Source organism: Spodoptera frugiperda, chromosome 19 (genome assembly GCF_023101765.2).
Source record: "Spodoptera frugiperda isolate SF20-4 chromosome 19, AGI-APGP_CSIRO_Sfru_2.0, whole genome shotgun sequence".
In the NCBI taxonomy this organism is placed as follows: domain Eukaryota; kingdom Metazoa; phylum Arthropoda; class Insecta; order Lepidoptera; family Noctuidae; genus Spodoptera; species Spodoptera frugiperda.
This window is the reverse complement of record NC_064230.1, coordinates 2,887,540-2,906,999: the sequence shown is the minus strand read 5'-3', so window position 1 is coordinate 2,906,999 and position 19,460 is coordinate 2,887,540. Positions and strand designations below refer to the sequence as shown.

Genomic DNA, 19,460 nt, shown 5'->3' with positions numbered 1-19,460 from the left:
AACTTAGTTCTACGATTAATTAGGATTTCCCATATAACAATTTTGAGCCCAGTATAGATAATATTCCTCTCTGCGAAGCAGTCATGCTAGCTAAGGAGGAGGTGAGGCGCGTGAGGGAATGAACCTCCTCACGCCGTAGCCTCGGACGGAGCGGAGATCTCGCGAAGATCTCCCGTCAGTCAGTTTTAAGTGTGGGAGAGCCATGCTTCGGCACGAATAGACTCGACCAGAGTCATACCACGGCCTCACTGAAAACCGACGTGAAATAACGCTTGTGTTGTGAGAGTGAGGTTACTGTAGGCCCAATTCCCCTCTTCCCAATCTTCCTAATCCCCGATTACCGAACAACAACCCTTAATTTCCTAACCCGAAAAGGCCGATAACGCACTTGTAACGCCACTGGTGTTTCAAGTGTCCATGGGCGGCGGTGAATGCTTACCATCAGGTGATACGTCTGCTCATTTACCAGCTTGTTCCATAAAATAAAAATAAAATTAGTAAACATATTTGTATGTTATATGTAATTGTAAAAACAAATTCAGCAATAGATAATGACTATTTATTTTATTTTAGGTTTACAAAACCCGTAAATTCTAAAATACTTTAATGTCAATTGTCTGTTTGCATTGAGCGTGGGTTGACTTATCGGTCTGTCTGCAAATTGATGTTTAATTACTATTTTTAGACTGCACACCAATTCATTGTGTTTGTACAATGCATTATTCAGAGCAATGACGTTAGACATGAACCATTTAAGAAAACCTTATTTAAGCTATAGATATAAGTTTTTAAACTGACATGGTCACTATCAAAAAATAAAACTAATGAGTATACAAAAGAAGTTTCTTCGGGAAAGTTGTTTGTAATCATGAGTACAATCACGTGTTTGAATATCGTTCACTAATTATCAGTCACCCCTATATTTGAGACAGGCGGTTTATAGCTTAAATAAGAACTCGAAACGGGATAGCTTGAGTTTTAATACCAATTTAAACCACCCGCATATACTCCAGTTCATCCGTGATCATGGCGCTTGCACAGTGCCGAAATATCGGAAACTCATAGACATAGAAAACATGGTAAATATCCCGTTTCGAGTATCACAATAGACAAAACAACAAAAATTTCGGTAGGCACGTTGGAGTATCGCAGTTTAAGGGTGCTATGCTTAATGCTACGTTGCTGTGGATGCGTTTGGCTTCCACCAATCATATTCATTGGTACACATAGCTTAGCACTGGTGGAAACGGACTCAGTTAAGTTATGTTTTTTATATGGAAAGATGCCTGCTGGATGGCTTCCCTACTATCGATACATCGCATACTCGAGCTGCGCATCCTCGCACAGCTACATAGCTTAGTATCAGTGGAAACGGTCACATAGTTTCACAACTTAGCTATAACATCTTCGTAGCATAGCTACATAGCACATCTCTGGTGGAAAACTGCACTTAAAGGTTCAGGTTTTTTTATGTAGATTAGTATCTGTACCAGAAAAACATATTTTCAAGGTGATTTCATTTAAAAAACAACAAGTTACCTGCTATCCTTGTCACACATCGTACATCAGAAAGGGATGGAGTATAGATGAGTAATCTTGTCTCACCATAATGTACAAAGTTGTCTCCTTCTGTCAAGGAGTGTTTAAGGAAAAATGGTCCTTAATTTGAAACATATAAAGTGTATTTTTATTTAAATTAGGTCACGTAGTCAGTCTGTTTAGAATTTTATATTGTAATGAGATTCAAGTTGAGCTTGTATCAGTCTATATTATATTATATACTAATGATAGCAATTAATTAAATAAAACCAATATCAAAACAAAATCTCTGTATTAAAATAATTTGTTCACATAAATAAGTTGTATAGGGTTTCTGAGAAAAAACCCTTTTTCAAGCCAGACATTAATTTTGTTAAACCTTCTTTTTTTTAAGGGGGGAAGTCATCCAATGACTTCTCCCGCCTTGGGCCTGTGCTTGGGCGAGATTAGAGGGAGTGTCGGATACTTAATATCGGATACTTATCTATACTTAACTAGCTGCTTCGCGCGGTTTCACCCGTCCTGCTTGGCTCCTATTGGTCATAGCGTGATGTTTTATAGCCTATAGCCTTCCTCGATAAATGCACTATCCAACACAAAAATAATTATTCAAATCGGACCAGTAGTTTCCGAGATTAGCGCGTTCAAACAAACAAACTCTTCAGCTTTATAATATTAGTATAGTATAGATATCCGGAACTACTGGTCCGATTTGAATAATTATTATTGTGTTGAATAGTGCAACTATCGAGGAAGGCTATAAAACATTACGCTATGGTCAATAGGAGCCGAGCAGAGCGGGTGAAACCGCGCGGAAGTAGCTAGTCAGAGGATAAACCTTCCATAAGAATCACGGTAACGGGTAAAATACTAAATAAAATCGGTACCAATTATTATTTTCGAGTCTCATCACGGACGTGACGGATTGACATTTGTAGTAATTTATAGTTCCTTGCTCATAAAATTATCCTCTTTTAGGAATTTTAAACATATATTGGATTTTCCCAACTACATTATATTGGAAAACAATTGGCTACTTTCCTACTAGTTAGTCAAATTCAATACTGTTGCGACACTCTGACAAGTGACAGATGACAGAAGTCGCACATAGACTATCGACGAGCAAATCAACGGATGACGTCATAAATATCCTGCATCGCACATGTGAAGTTTACATGCGAATAAACATGGATATAAAGCCCGCCAGGCATGATCACCTCGCCTGGTCGGAGGATCCTCCTTTTCTTAGGGAACTTTACTCTCTGTTCCCTATAATACTATTTTCGAAACGTCTATAAACGGATGTTTTCTATGAATTAGTGCATTATGACGTCATCAGATTTTTACGATTTATTTCTGGAAAATTAGCTAGGAAAATTCGTAAATTAAGTGAATCATCAAATCTTATTGTAAGTTTCGTGAGACATACTAAATTAATTATGATGTTGTTGGCTTAACTATTTGATGACGAACTCGACTAGTTTCAAGCCATGCTAGAAGCTCATATTCATGAGCAGCAATCCGCGACATACGACACGGTGATTGTCGCGGAATGCTGATAACATAATAATAATTAATCATCAAATCTATGAATGAATGTGTCATTTTCAATCTTTGAAAATTTGATTGTATTGAAAACCTCGAAATAATTTATTTTTGACTGAGAAAACTACTCTTTTAAAAACCTCATGACAGACCACTACAGGAGTATAAACACCGGTTACTATAAGCCTTCTTTACATAAGAGGGTTTGTCATAACCTAGGCTTTACAGGCGGGAAACGTTAATCAAAGGGCGTTGCTGTCCGGTCCCTGTCAAAAGTGTAAAGTATAAAGTACAGTCTCCGAGTCCCTTACGATAACCACAAGAAGCGAATAGGTGGTGACGAAATAAAATCATTATATTCTAGTCTGATAGATATCACTACATAGTATAAAACAAAGTCGCTTTCTCTGTCCCTATGTCCCTTTGTATGCTTAAATCTTTAAAACTACGCAACGGATTTTGTTGCGGTTTTTTTAATAAGGTAAGCTAACCAAATAAGGCCTACCTTATTTTTATTACCGCCTAGCTCGTAGGTTTAAAATGACAATGGGCTGATAATTTCAAAATCTTATATTTATTTATTAAACTTTGTAATAATGGAATCAAAATGGCTTTAGAAACAAAAATTACAATTTTGTAAACACAAATAACTAAAGTGTCACTTTGGCCTTATTGGGAACCCTATGTCTTAATAAGGCCTCAATAAAATCTAGTAAGTATTCAACTTCTTAATTATAACAAAACTTTGTCAATGCTTATAATAAATGTAATGAGATCTTATTAATTAATTTTGGTCATTATACATCAGGCTAAACGAGTTTCTCATCATGTAATACCCAAGTAACATCTTTGAAGTCATCGGTACCCCAGCATCAGTCAAACGAATGAGAATAACTTCTTGTTCTGTAGCCAATTTAGCGACCGACCTAGCTTTCGTGTTGTGAAAACTACTCTTTAGATGATGCGTACTTCTTTGGAAGTTATATCTGGCTGCAGCAGCCTACCGGGTAAAACAGGGTGCATAAAATTCGAAGGGTGAATAGATACTATGAAGAATTTCCCGATATCCATTCACCCCTTTTCTGTATCTATTCACCCCGTTTACCCCTTTCTACCATTCTAACAGCGTTTTCCAACTTTTGCAAAATCCATTGGCTTTCTTTTTGATAGAAGCTGGTGATCCGTTTTCTATGAAATTACTGAAAAACAACTATGCCGTAATAAGGCCTACACGTTTTTTTTGTAGGCTTTATTAGGGCATAGCACATTGGTAAACAAAACAACGATTATATGAAATACACCGATATTATAGGTATTTCACTAATGTGAGGAGATGGCTAAAGGTATAATTGTCATACAGACAAAACACGGCACGTCGTATACTGATAAATATAAAAATACTAACAGTTTACGCTACTCGAATTTTATAAAAACTAAAGTGCGCTCCACGTCGTGATTGTTTTCGACTGTAGGTTCCAACATAATCGCGGCACGGGTTGCTTGCTGTGCTCAAATTAGTTAAGTAATGTGCATGCACACTTCTAAAAACTTTGGCAACCATTTGAAATCGGGAAGAGGGAAATTTTCAAAATAGGCTTTATTGGGGCATAGGCCTTATTTGGTTAGGTTACTATAGATAGAGTGATTCAAGAGGAAGGTTTATATATGTATAATAAAAGCGTAGTAAGTATATCACCATTGCACCCATGCGAAGCTGGGGCGGGTCACTAGTATACATATATATAATATTTTTGATTTCATTTAAAAATGTAACGGAATTAGTGTTGTTTGAGAACAAAGGATGAATTCTTTTAATAATATTAGTAGCTATTAAGAGTCGATTAAATGAATGAATAAGAACATGATATAGTATCGTTAGTAATTAATTTTGAGGTCAAACAATTAAGTCACGATAATCTTATTTACATATGGACGGGCGGGCTCATGACGATACCTAAGTACGTGTGTCGCCTGGACAGTCACCGCTACCATCAGTTGACTGGACAATCTCTTTACATGAGCTGCTGTTTACATGTGAACATTAGCTCATGACGATACCTAAGTACGTGTGTCGCCTGGACAGTCACCGCTACCATCAGTTGACTGGACAATCTCTTTACATGAGCTGCTGTTTACATGTGAACATTAGCTCATGACGATACCTAAGTACGTGTGTCGCCTGGACAGTCACCGCTGCCATCAGTTGACTGGACAATCTCTTTACATGAGCTGCTGTTTACATGTGAACATTAGCTCATGACGATACCTAAGTACGTGTGTCGCCTGGACAGTCACCGCTGCCATCAGTTGACTGGACAATCTCTTTACATGAGCTGCTGTTTACATGTGAACATTAGCTCATGACGGTACCTAAGTACGTGTGTCGCCTGGACAGTCACCGCTACCATCAGTTGACTGGACAATCTCTTTACATGAGCTGCTGTTTACATGTGAACATTAGCTCATGACGATACCTCAGTACCTACTAATGTTACTACCGTAGCTGATTGGACGATACAAGTCAGATAAATGAAGCATGTTTATTTTGCAATTATTTATTAATGAAGTATATCAAATTTGATTGCATATTATGATACACAAATTCTTATTAGTGACTGATTAGATTACAAATAAATACCTAAATACATACGCAATGGAATATTTTTTAAAGCGTCTCTTTTCAAAATAGTTTTTTTATGGTATAAGTTGGTAAACGAGCAGACGGATCACCTGATGGTAAACAATCGCCGCCGCTTATAAACACCCGAAACACCAGAGAAGTTACAAATGCGTTACCGGACTTTTGGGCGTTAGGAATGTAATATGTAATGGTTGTTAGTAAATCGGGAATTGGGAAGGAGGGGTAATTGGGCCTTCAGTAACCTCACTCACAAAACGCAAGCGTTGTTTCACGTCGGTTTTCTGCCGTCGCTCCGGTCCCGTGCCGAAGCATGGCTTTCCCACACTTACATAGAAGTTCCGAAGTTACAATACAATAGAAATAAATAAAGGATAAAAACTACTATCCTTTGTCATTTTGGAGTAGGAACGGGGTGGTTTTTAGTCAGTAAGAGTCTAACACTCCCTCTCACCTCGTCCAAGGCGGGAGAATTCATTGGATGATTTTCCCCTCTCAAAAAAACAAATGCTCTGACATTTTATTTACAAAACTTACTCAGTATTATTTAGGAAACGGGGATTGTGTCATAAAGTCATAAATCAGTCTACACAGTACAATTTGAATTAATAAAACAACTTCAATTCGTTTCTGACTAAAATTGTGACGTCAATTTCTCGTTCACCGAATATAAAGCTTATCGTATTCAAGAAATTATGGAACGGTATAGGTCTTTATTATTTATTAATATGTACCTATTTTTATTATATACACACGGTTAATTTGTGCATTGAAAATTCGTGATAGCACTGGATTATGATTATAAGGAACAATCCCCACTCATTTCTATACTGTATGTGTTTCCACTGTTTTCCGGAAACCTGCGCCTATAGGTTGGGTAACCGCCACCCTGGTTTGGGTTTCGGAAATAAAATTCCTAGGGTACTTTTAGATGGGCTCGCTACATACGCGTTATAGCAGTGGTAAGTCCCCTCTTTGAAGAATGGCTTGAGAGGCGTCACGGCGTCCTCACCTACCGCCTGACGCAGGTACTTACCGAACACGGAAGTTTTTCGGTTGGTACCTGTTTCGAATTCGGCGGGAGGAAACACCCGGGCGTTTCGTCTGGGTGTCGTCATTGCGAGGACCGCCCGGAAGATATGGTGGAGCATACAGTGGCGGTGTGCATTGCATGTGCTGAGCATCGCCATGTCCTTAGGGATGTGAATGGCGACCTCTCACGTCCGGCTCTAGTTCAGGCCAAGGAGCGAGGGGGAAAGGGACGCCGTCTCCCCCTTCTGCGAAGCAGTCATCCTAGCTAAGGAGGAGGCGGAGCGCGTTAGGGAACGATCCTCATCACGCCCCAGCCGCCGCAGAAGACATTCCGGGCGTCGAGGATCGCGTGACGATCCCCGGCCACCGTAAGCGCGGGTCTGCGGACGGCGAGTAAGAGTAGCTCGTCGCCCGATCAAAACCAGACCCGTGCGTACCGTGCGTCGCGTTCTGTGGTCAATGATCAAAAAATGATTTACTTCGTTAGTAAGACTATAATTTTTTTGAGTATAGTTACACCAGGCTCCGCGTCGTTCGCAAACAATGCCTCTCCTCCTGGCAGCGTCGTGTTTCGCACATCATGCGGCGCGGGTGAATTTTATATCGGAGTTATTTTAAAATTGTAATATCTTCTAAGATGTTTATTGAAGTTTAGTGATGTCAAAGACAATTTTGTTCACAATTAAATACTCTTAATGAACAACACATTTATTTCGATAAAGATTAATATTTTTTCGTTAATACAACTCTTAACAAATAATGCATTAATTTCGACCCAGTTTGATTACCATAAAAACGATTCTAGTAAGTTAATCCTAAAAGATAGACATATACTGTCGCGGACTTTTTTTAGATTATTTTAAGAGGAATAATTCTTTCATACATATAATTTTCGTATCTTGAACCATATTCGCAGCGCACGCAACGGAAGCCCTCAAGAATTAATAATTTCCCCCGTTTTGTCCACATTTTCCTTTATTTCTTCGCTCCTAATAGTTATAGCGTGATGTTTTATAGCCTATAACCTTCCTCGATAAATGGACTATCCAACACAAAAAGAATTATTCAAATCGGACCAGTAGTTCCGGAGATTAGCGCGTTCAAACAAACAAACAATCAAACAAACTCTTCAGCTTTATAATATTATAGTATTATAATATTATAGTATAGATGATTAATATTTTTATTACTACCTATTGTTAATATAAATGATATTAGCGTCCGAACTAATTCAATTATTTGATAAAAATCGGAAAGTCGACATGATATTACAAAAGCGCGGGAATGTTTTGAGCTGTCAATGTCACTGTCATTTGTTTTTTTTTATGCTATATATACTATACTTTTTATGCCTGTACCTCTATCCGGAGCTGCGGACTACCTAGCGGGTTTACCGGGACTCCGGCTCGAAAAGCAGGAGTAGGAACGGGGTGGTTTTTAGTCAGTAAGAGTCCGACACTCCTTCTCCGACATATTTAATTGATTTTGTCTGGACTTTAAAAGAGACTATTATCTCTGAGTTTGTTTCAGCATTTCTTCTCAGAGTGGTCCGATAGGAAATGCCGGCCTCATCTAGTTATTTAAAGATTGACATTAAAAGAGTTACATTGTAACGTATTTGCAAAACAAATATCATTTATCTCGCCTCGCCCAAAGCGGGAATGAGAGGAGGCGGGTTTAAAAAAAACTCGAAAGTGTAACCTACTATTTAGCGTGGAGAGTAAGTCTTATTGTAATTTTACCAAAAAAAAGGTTTGTGTTAAAGAAACTATAACAATTCTATCAAATGTGTGAATTACATGTGCACTTCGCGATATATTTAACACGTTTTCAACCTTACATCCTTGATAATAGGGTCGGAAATTGATCAAAGATGTTAAACGTCAAACTAACGTGAGCTGTCAAAATTCGTTTAACACATTTTCTACCTTAATTTCTTTAGATAGGGTTGAATATTGATTGAAGATGGTTGACAGTTAGTAAGTACTATGATATCAAACTTTCGTTTCTGCTATATATTTGCCCTACATTAGGAGTTTCTCCCAGTCTTTGTATCAAAGGTGTGTCTGCAAATACAATTACGATTCTACTCGAACTCTTTTTTTTGTGCAACACGTAATGTCAATAAGATAATAAAAATACATTTAGGTTAGGTTAATTGCAGTTATAATGGTAGAAATAATTAAATTACAATGCTATCATAGGGTGTTTAGCTATGAAAGGAAGGAATGTCATCACTCATCACCAATATCACCTTTAGTAATCCTACTTTAATTCATAATCATAACGAAACAACAATGTAAACAGAACAGACAGAGCGAATGTCAAATAATGACTTTTTGGACATAATGACACACGCACGCCAATGAGGTTTCGTTACATCTAATCACTAACGTTCAAACACGAAATCATAATTATAATATGCATTCATTATAATATATATTATAAAAAAAATTAACATACTGCTAGTATGTATTAAAACCAAATTCATATTAAAATTCGTACACATTACATTAATAAATCTTTTTTTTTATTGAATTACTCGTTTTGTTCCTTGTGCAAGCGTACTAAGAAACGCAGAGGGTCGCGATAAATACAGGAAATAGGCCTTGGGTTTTTAAAATTCTTTTTATTTCCTAATTTTTATCCGCAAGTTTATCAGAATAATAATTAAGTAACCAAGGGTCTTATTTTCATTGCATAATTTTGATTAATTTACATTTTTTGTACATTGATGAAATTAAGTGGGGCAGGATCTGGCATGGTCATTTATATATTTATGTCGGCGCCATCTTGGATTTTGATTTTGACTCCATATTCGCTATAAGCGACCCCAAAAACCATGAAAATGACACCCATGATGGAAAGTTGGCAAATCTTGTCGGCGCCATCTTGGATTTTGATTTTGACTCCATATTCGCTATAAGCGACCCCAAAAACCATGAAAATGACACCCATGATGGAAAGTTGGCAAATCTTGTCGGCGCCATCTTGGATTTTGATTTAACCTCATGTTCAAAATAATATAACGAAACATTCTATATTCAGTAAAGTGTTGCTCGTACAGAATGTGTAAAAAAAACATACAAACAGCCGAACATAGTACCTCCTCCTTTTTGTGAAGTCGGTAAAAATATCAAGATTGGTTTGTGAAGTATAATATCAAATATTTTGTACTCGTACAGCGATCTTTTTCAAGGCCATTTTTTGTAACAGGCGACGCAGCGTCCACCCACGACAGCGCTCGAGCGCAGACTGAAATTTCATTTGACATTTTCTATCCAATAAATCTAAATAGTAAACAAATAAAATAACCCTTATTGCTACGCTTTAAAGTTGATGTCTGACAGCAAAATAGGAGAAAAAATTAAACGGGAACTTTTATTTATTTCCGAGACAATTTGAAATATTTTCGTAATTTTTTCCCATAGTATAATTTTTGATTATGTCTGCTTCCCCGGGATATTTTTTTGAGATTCAGAATTATGCGTGTAGTAGCAGTAAAATGTTCCTAAACTCAACCCTTTTTTGTCAATTTTGTGTGAAGAGGTAAAGAAAAATCGTGTTTGCAATAATAAAATATAACTTTTTTCACATTACAAATCAATATTTTGGAGATAAAGAAGTGATATATCTATTGTAATTGTTAGTTATGTTCAGTTAAGTTTCTTTTGGTCGTAATATGTACTGAAAAATAGCTTATTTACGTCAGATTTGAGAACGCGTCCTTAAAATATGATGTTAACTATAAAAGGATAAAAAATCAACATGGATTCGCAGAAGTCTTGAAAGATTCGTGTAACATTTATGTTTTTTCTTAAATAATGCAAATTTTCTCCTTGAAGAGAGGCAAAGTCAAAGGTTCAAATACTGAATTTTTATTTTGAAATTCAAATGAAAACATCGTTAATGTTTTTTTGTAAATATCGCACTTTGATCGTTTATTTTTAATACCAGACCTTTTTTAAAGGGGGAAAAACATCCTATGACTTCTCCCGCATGGGCGAGGCGAGAGGGAGTGTCAGACTCTTACTGACTAAAAACCACTCCGTTCCTACTCCTATTAGGCTATTCTGTAATAGGGTAGATGACAAATTTTTATTTCAATATTTTTTTTTATAAAACGTTGCCCCACATTAGGGTTTTCTCCTGTGTCGTGGGTGCGTTTACAAACATACAATTTCACATACACATGACACCCAGACCCGAAACAACAATTTGTGGATCACACAAAGAGTTGCTTCTTGCGGGAATCGAACCCGCTACACGTTGCACGACAGCCAGTTACCCAGCCACCGCGCCAACCGTGCAGTCAAAATATATAATATATGAATAGATGAAGGCGAAAACTATGTTAGGTATGTAGTAAGTCCCCTCTTTGAGGAGTGGCTAGAGAGGCGTCACGGCGTCCTCACCTACCGCCTGACGCAGGTGCTTACCGGACATGGAAGTTTCGGTAGGTACCTGTTTCGGATTCGGCGGGAGGAAACGCCCGGGTGTCGGCATTGCGTGGATCACCCGGAGGACAAGGTGGAGCATACAGTAGCGGTGTGCCCTGCATGGGCTGAGCACCGCCGTGTCCTCAGGGATGTGATCAGCGACGGTGACCTCTCGCGTCCGGCTTTGGTTCAGGCCATGGTGCGGAGCGAGGGGGAATGGGACGCCGTCTCCTCCTTCTGCGAAGCAGTCATGCTAGCTAAGGAGGAGGCGGAGCGCGTGAGGGAACGATCCTCCTCACGCCCCAGCCGCCGCAGAAGACACTCCGGGCGTCGGGGATCGCATGACGATCTCCGGCCACCGTAAGTGCGGGTCTGCGGACGGCGAGTAAGGGTAGCTCGCCGCCCGACCAGAACCAGACCCGTGCGTACGGCGCGTCGCGTTCCGCGCGCGCCTCAAAGAGCCAGACCACCACAGATGGGGCCCAGTTGGGCTGATGCCTGATCCGGAGCTGCGGACAACGTAAAAGGTTACCGGGGCTCCGGCTCAAAGCAGGAGAAGGAACGGAGTGGTTTTTTGTCAGTAAGAGTCTGACACTCCCTCCCGCCTCACCCAAGGCGGGAGAAGTCATTGGATGATTTCCCCCTCAAAAAAAAAAAAAGAAAAAAAAGGTATGTATTGTTAATATAATAATTCACGTACATATATGTAATATTTGGTTACCTAAAATTACGTAAAAATAAAATAAGGAATGACTTTGTGGTTTATCTGATAGCAGCAGTCTGTTTGTCCAAGTTTAGTTAATATAGTTAAGTATTTATTCACTAGCGACCCGCCCCAGCTTCGCATGGGTGCAATGGTGATATATTACGCATGTATTATACATATAAACCTTCCTCTTGAATCACTCTGTCTATTAAAAAAAACCGCATCAAAATCCGTTGCGTAGTTTTACCCATTTAAGCATACAAAGGGACATAGGGATGTAATCGGGTCTCCGGTAACCTCACTCATACAACGCAAGCGTTATTTCACGTCGGTTTTCTGCTCGGCCGTGGTATCACTCCGGTCGAGCCGGCCCATTCGTGCCGAAGCATGGCTCTCCCACACTTTGAGGTGCTAAATCATTAAAATATAACTATTATCCTTATTCCGGCAATTGGTAATCTGTTGGTATCTTTTTCTTAATGAAATAAGTAGAAACACCGATGACTAATTCATTTATATTGATAAAATTATATTGAATTTTATTATCTATAACTTGTTTGATTTGATGATAACTTTTAAGTCGATATAAAAGTCTCATTAAGCAAATACAAAGAGGAGATGTCATAACTGGATTTCCCTTTAACATAACGCGTGACACTTTACGGGGAGCGCGGGACGTTACAAACCACGCCCCTCTCTATTTCCCATCTAGCGGTCCCATACTACAAACACGTTGCCAATTGTCCACATTTTTATGTGCCACTTTCTGAGCGCTTATAACCTATCTACACCTGTTTACTTATAAGTAATATCAGACAGAGCCGTGTTTGTGTCACAATGTACAATCACATTATGGTATTTCCTCTTTGTACTTGCTTCATGGTACAGCATCCATATTTCGCCCAGTTATGCTATTTTACTCGACATGATTTGAAATCTTTTAAATTCCTGAGACTCACTCACTCCCAAAAGACCTCATTCAGGATACTCAAACTATTTTTGTGTGAACAAATTTTTCTATACTACAAAAACGTTGCCAACTGTCCACATTTTAATGTGACACTTTCTGAGCGCTAAGATTCGTAGCAATTGGCGTTCCATTGTCTCTGCCTACCCTCATGGGAGAAAGGGAAAGGTTATGTATGTATTTTAACCGCTTATTTATCATAGTAATGATTACATCGCAGATACAGAAATATCAAGTCATGCGAGATTGTCATTAGAAAGTTACTAGCAAGTATTGTAGCTATGTTAACATATTTATCTATGACTAGCTACTTCCGCGCGGTTTCACCCGCTCTGCTCGGCTCCTATAGGTCATAGCGTGATGTTTTATAGCCTATAACCTTCCTCGATAAATGGACTATCTAACACAACAAAATTTTCAAATCGGACCAGTAGTTCCGGAGATTAGCGCGCTCAAACAAACTCTTCAGCTTTATAATATTAGTAACTATTAGATAGATTATAATATTAGTATAGATGAAAGTTTAAAGTTCATTAAAATAGCTCGTAATAGGCCACTGAGGATAAGCCTCGTTTACATAAAAGGCTAGCTGGAGTCTGCGTTTCCCACAAAATATAACTTAGGTCCTGCTAAGGAGTGAAATTCTTTACCGGAGTCTGTGTTTCCTGATGTATACAACCTGGGTGTCTTTAATGCCCGAGTGAATAGGTTGCTTATGGGCAGAAGTGCTCCATCGTAGGCCGCATCAACGCTTACAACCAGGCGAGATAGCGACCAAACGCCATACTATCACTACATAGTATAAAACAAAGTCGCTTTTTCTGTCCCTATTTCCCTTTGTACGCTTAAATCTTTAAAACTACGCAACGGATTTTGATGCGGTTTTTTTTAATAGATAGAGTGATTCAAGAGGAATGTTTATATGTATAATACATGCATAAGTATAAAAAGCTTAACATTATTCTAGGTTTTGTCGAAAAACTTGCATTATATAAATGTAGGTAACAAAGGACGACTTAATGCAACCGGTATTATTGCCTGTTTACCTTTAGGTAATGCATATAAATGTATTAGGTAAATTGTTTGACAATTTACCTAACCCGCTCAATTTAGTATGTAAGAACTACAACTGATCATCTGGTATACAATGGACATGGCTAAACCAAAGTATGGACGTCGTAACCCGTACAAATAAATATTGAATAAATATGGTACCTAGCAATAAATAAAGCCGCATAATTAAAGATTGATATTTTGTAGTTAAGAAGGTCCAGAAACTTGGCATATCTGCGCAATCCTGAAAATAAAGTAGCGCTCCTACGTCAAACAACGTTACAAAAACTTCAAAATATAACATTGCTCTGAACTTTTCCAAGGCGTTTTGAGGTACCTAAGCCGAAAGTTATTTATATATGAGGTAGATAGGTAAACAGTTCTGCTTATACTAGATAATGAACACAAAGTAACCAAGGACAGACACAAAATATATAGTAAGATTGTGCAATCTTATACAAAATATATATTTTGTGTCGATCAAAACATTTACAATTATTTGGTTTCAGAAAAAAGTCATTATATTACCGTTATTAAAAATTGATGTTCGTTTAATTATTTCGAATTGATTTTCGGGGAAACTAATGTCCTAATAATAGCTTGCAGTACTTACTTCCGTGTTGTCATGTCAAACCACAACAGAAAAAAATCAATTATGAAACTTATTTTTGTTAATTTTTGTTCACCAAGTTATAAGAATTAGTTAAACACAAAATAATTAATAAGTGAATATTTAAATGATACGGGTTAGCGTGAAATTCGTATTCTTGTTATTATGCCTGGGTCAGTCATTTAGCCATCTCCTTTATGTGACTATTTAAAATATATGAATTTCCTTCTACGCGAAAAAGCACTAAATTATTACGTGATAAACATTTTAAACACCGGTCTTACTAATAAACATTTATACACGCTGTATACACGCTGTATACACGTGTTATAGCATATTCATTACTAACTAGCAAACCTGGCTCTCCAACTCCATTTCGCCACCATGATTTTTTTTTTGAATTTTCTTAGCTATAAACCTCACAGAACCCGAGACCTTTCCAATGCAAAACAGTGGAAATCGGTTCGTGCGTTCTGGAGTTATAGCATCAGGAAGGAAAACCTGACTTATTTTTATATTACTAATAATCAATGTATAGGGGTTGTCATCTTATACACCCGTTATAACAGTTGTATAAGTGTATGTCATTTTACACAATCCTTATTCAGTCAAATAAGCTTGTTTAGCGTGTGAATAACCAACAAATAACTTATTGTCGTGGCTTATCTCGTAATATATTTTAATTTAGTGGTTATGATGGATTATTTCGAATATCTGCGCCATTTTAATATTCTTGAGTTGGACAATGAGGAACGACCAAGAAAGACAAAAACCTTATAAAACACGTGTTGATTTCTTTTCTTTCGAAAAAGATGAATATAAACGTAAATACAGGTTTACTAAAACCTTATAAAACACGTATTTGATGCCTTTTTTCGAAGAAGATGAATGTAAAGGTAAATACAGGTTTACTAAGAGATATGTCAAAGAAGTGGTGGACTTGATCCGAGAAGACATAGAACAAACAAAGAAAGTTGGCTGGCGGCTCCTTTGTGGAGCTTCAAGTTTGTGTAGCTCTCAGGGTATGGGCGCAGTAAGAAGTACAAGACGATGCAACCAACATACATGGCAAGAGTCAAAAATCAAACAATTACTTCCTCTTGCTGTACTGTAAATTCTTTAAATGTTTGAAACTGGTAATCAGCCACTATTTCATCAACAACAGAGTCAGGCATCATACGATATTACTGGACAAATTGCAAGACAATTGGTTATAAGAACACAGTTTTAACAAACATTTCCTTAAAATAAAAGAACAAGTTTATACTGAGAATGTATTTTATTTATTTGAGTTTCTAGTCAAATATTTTGTTATTTTAAATTTCTTCGCTCTTGTTCAGCTCGCGTCCACTCATAGGCTTCTAGCATGTGTTTCTTTGTTACCTCATTTTCAGTCTACGACAGTTCTCATTGAGAACTTGATTTCTTATCATCTGCTCATCCTTATGCTGAAACAAATAGGTAGTAATTTAAAAAATATATAGTTTTGAGAATTAACTGGACTAGAATTTGGTAAATAATACTTACTTTACACCTAATCACAAGGGATCCCAATTAGTAGCACGCTTCCTCTTCTTTGCTACGATACAAACGACTCCATTTCCCATTGTTATCAATAATAAAATGAATGCATATGAAATATAAATACGAAAAACAACACGACCTGGGTTTGTATTTATCTTTTTACATTTCTTGCGGAAAATGACATTTGACGTTTCAAAGCGCGTTCAAAACATGTTCTTCTTTATAGATGACATTTTACTGATTGGAAAATGTTAAATAATATAATTTAAATATCTACACTATGTATACTGAAAATATTTTGTAATAAACAGAAATTCATTTCTTATTTTCTAGTCACTGGTAAATAAAATCATGTAAATATGAAAGAAAAATAGAAATAGAAAATGTCGTGTTTTTTACGTTTTATGGTTTCGGAACACTTCTCAAAATGTTACCAGTGGTTAGTGTTATAACAATTAAATAGTTACTCAAGGCTTATACACTGTTTATTAGTAAAGTAGTGTATATCTAGCTATTCACGCCTTATTCATTGAATAAGTAATTAGACGTTAAACAGTTGTTTAACATATTTTTATTAGTAAGACCGAATGTGTTTACTCGTATATTATGTCGTATTGTGACTACAGGATTTATAATTAGATTGGACTGCACGGTTGGCGCGGTGGCTGGGCAACTGGCTGCCGTGTAACGTATAGCGGGTTTGATTCCCGCACGGAGCAACGCTTTGTGTGATCCACAAATTGTTGTTTCGGGTCTGGGTGTCATGTATATGTGAAATTGTATGTTTGTAAACGCACCCACGACACAGGAGGAAAACAAAAGGGCAATGTTTAAAAAAAATCAGTACTATACATGTATAATTTGTAGAATTTACTGCCTCGTTGGTTGAATGTTCGCAGGCAAGGGGTCTCGGATTCGCGTGTCGGGCAAAGTATTACTGGGCATTTTTCGAAAATTTCTTAATATTAGCACGGAGCCTGGAATTGTGTCCGGTATATGGCAATAGGCTCACCCCCTATTACATGGAACTTATAACACAAATGGTGAAAAGTAGGTGTAGGTACATTGTAGTGGTATTACGTGCCGTAATGCACCTCTGCCTACCCGTTCGGGGATAAAAGGCGTGACGTTGCACGTTGCATAATTATATAAAGGTAAGGAAAAACAACAAACAGCTCACGAACGCCATGTATGGATATCTAAAAACCTTGAATTTGTATTAAAATAATTCGATTTAAACTTCATCGCTCATTCCTTTTATTATCTGTGCACATACGCAGTTGGCAACACCGTAAGTGGAAAACGTTTTCCCGCGCTGTCATTTTGTCAAATTGCAGTCAAATTGTTTGTAATTTTCCATAGGTTATGAAAAGTACGAGTAGGTAAGTATGATAGTTATTTTAAAATTATCACACTTCCGTTTGTTCATTTCTTTGTTATTTATATTTAGTTTTCACTTTTTTGTTAAGTGTCGCGATAATTGCGTAATCAATAAATAAAAAAACACAATTTTTATGATGATTTTTATATGTTTTCTGAAAAATCATTTTGCTGTAACTTTAAATAGAGTAAGAGAAAGAGGGAGAGAGTGTGACGTCACGCCACACTCTTTCCCTCTCTCTTATGGTTTGTATGTATTGCCACCATAGATAGGGCCCAGTAGGGCTGATGCTGATCTGGAGCTGCGGACTGCCTAGCGGGTTACCGAGGCTTCGGCTCAAAAAGCAGGAGTAGGAACGGGGTAGTTTTTAGTCAGTAAGAGTCTGACACTCCCTTTCGCCTCGCCCAAGGCGGGAGAAGTCATTGGATGATTGCCCCCCTCTAAAAACCCCTATTACACAATAAACTGTCATTGATATAAGACTGTTTACATTTTTTTAACAAACAGAATATCCCAAATACAGATTCTAGTAAATAAAGTGAGGAAACACGGTTCTTAGTAAATAAGATGTCTGATATCGTATTATCAATGTCTTCTTTATCTTAACGTAAATAAAATTACATTTAATACAATAGAGTAGATGACTAATTTACATTTCAATGTCCGGCTTGTAGAATATTTTAAAATATTAAGTGGGAGAGCCATGCTTCGACACGAATGGGCCGGCTCGACCGGAGTGATACCGTAGAAATTACGTATTTGCTCCCACTACTAAACTTTGATTCGTTTTATCTAAGTATTGTTATCTAATATGACAAAATAAAAAACGCGTGTCTAATATTTTTTTCATTTCCTAACGTGTGGTCTAAATGTGTAGTCCCATAAAGTGTTTTGCCACCAAAGATTTACCATATAGCTATGCAAGTATCCAAGCTATGTAGCTGAGCCAGCAAGATGCGCAGTTCGAGTATGCGATGTGTTGATAGTAGGGAAGCCATCCCCAACACGCATTTTTCCATATAAAAAAACATAGCTTAACCAGTGCTAAGCTATGTGTACCTATGAATATGCTTGGTGAAAGCCAAACGCATCCACAGCAACGTAGCATAGCATATCTCTAGTGGAAAAGGCTCTTGAGAGATGTTTTTAAACTGTATTTCTAAATAAGTTCATTTCATATTGTGTTCAGCAGGCGAACATACTTGTTTATTACTAATTTGCAAGTTATTTAAGTACCTATATAGTATATAGTTTTGTAATCAGTTTCCTTATTTACTGTTGAAGTATATAACACTTTATACATAGGGTACACGAGTCGAGTTGTTATTTATACATATTTAATTAGGATTAAGCCTGTTGACTATAGAACAGAGTGTATTAAACGTCAACCTTTTCTTTTTAAAGGGGGAAAATCATCCAATGACTTCTCTCGCCTTGGGCGAGGCGAGAGGGAGTGTCAGACTCTTACTGACTAAAAACCACCCCGTTCCTACTCCTGCTTTCCGAGCCGGAGCCCCTGTAAACCCGTTAGGTAGTCCGCAGCTTTAGATCAAGAAGTAGCCCTACTAGGCCCCATCTGTGGTGGTCTGATGGCTCTTTAAGGCGCGCGCGGAACGCAACGCGCCGCTCGCACGGGTCTGGGGTCTTAGTCTGCTATTACAATTGTCCACAATGGTCGATCATTGGTCAGTACAAGAGGGATGAAGCTATACAACCTACGTAGCTCCGTCCCTCTTGCACTGCTCAATGATCGACCATTCTGACACAATTGTGATAACAGACTATAAGGCCCCTGGTTCTGAAGACCCGCCCTTACGGTAGCCATTATTTCATCAACCTTAGTCTTTTTGCCAGTACCACATGACATCTTGCTACATATTTCTCTGATAAACCTGAACTATTAAAACTGCGCTATAACTATTACCATGTCGTCTATCAATCCTGGAGGTTATGACAAATCCTCGTATGTAGACTAGGCTCAGAATCTCGCAGCACACTGTCTTTTCTGTTGCTGACGCATTTTCTA

At 37.7% G+C, this 19,460-nt stretch overlaps 1 protein-coding gene across 1 annotated transcript in view; it reads right to left on the bottom strand.

Annotated features, from left to right (window-relative positions):
• LOC118281215 (uncharacterized) overlaps positions 1–19,460 on the bottom strand; it is a 74,430-nt gene that overhangs the window by 32,275 nt on the left and 22,695 nt on the right. The window lies entirely within an intron of this gene.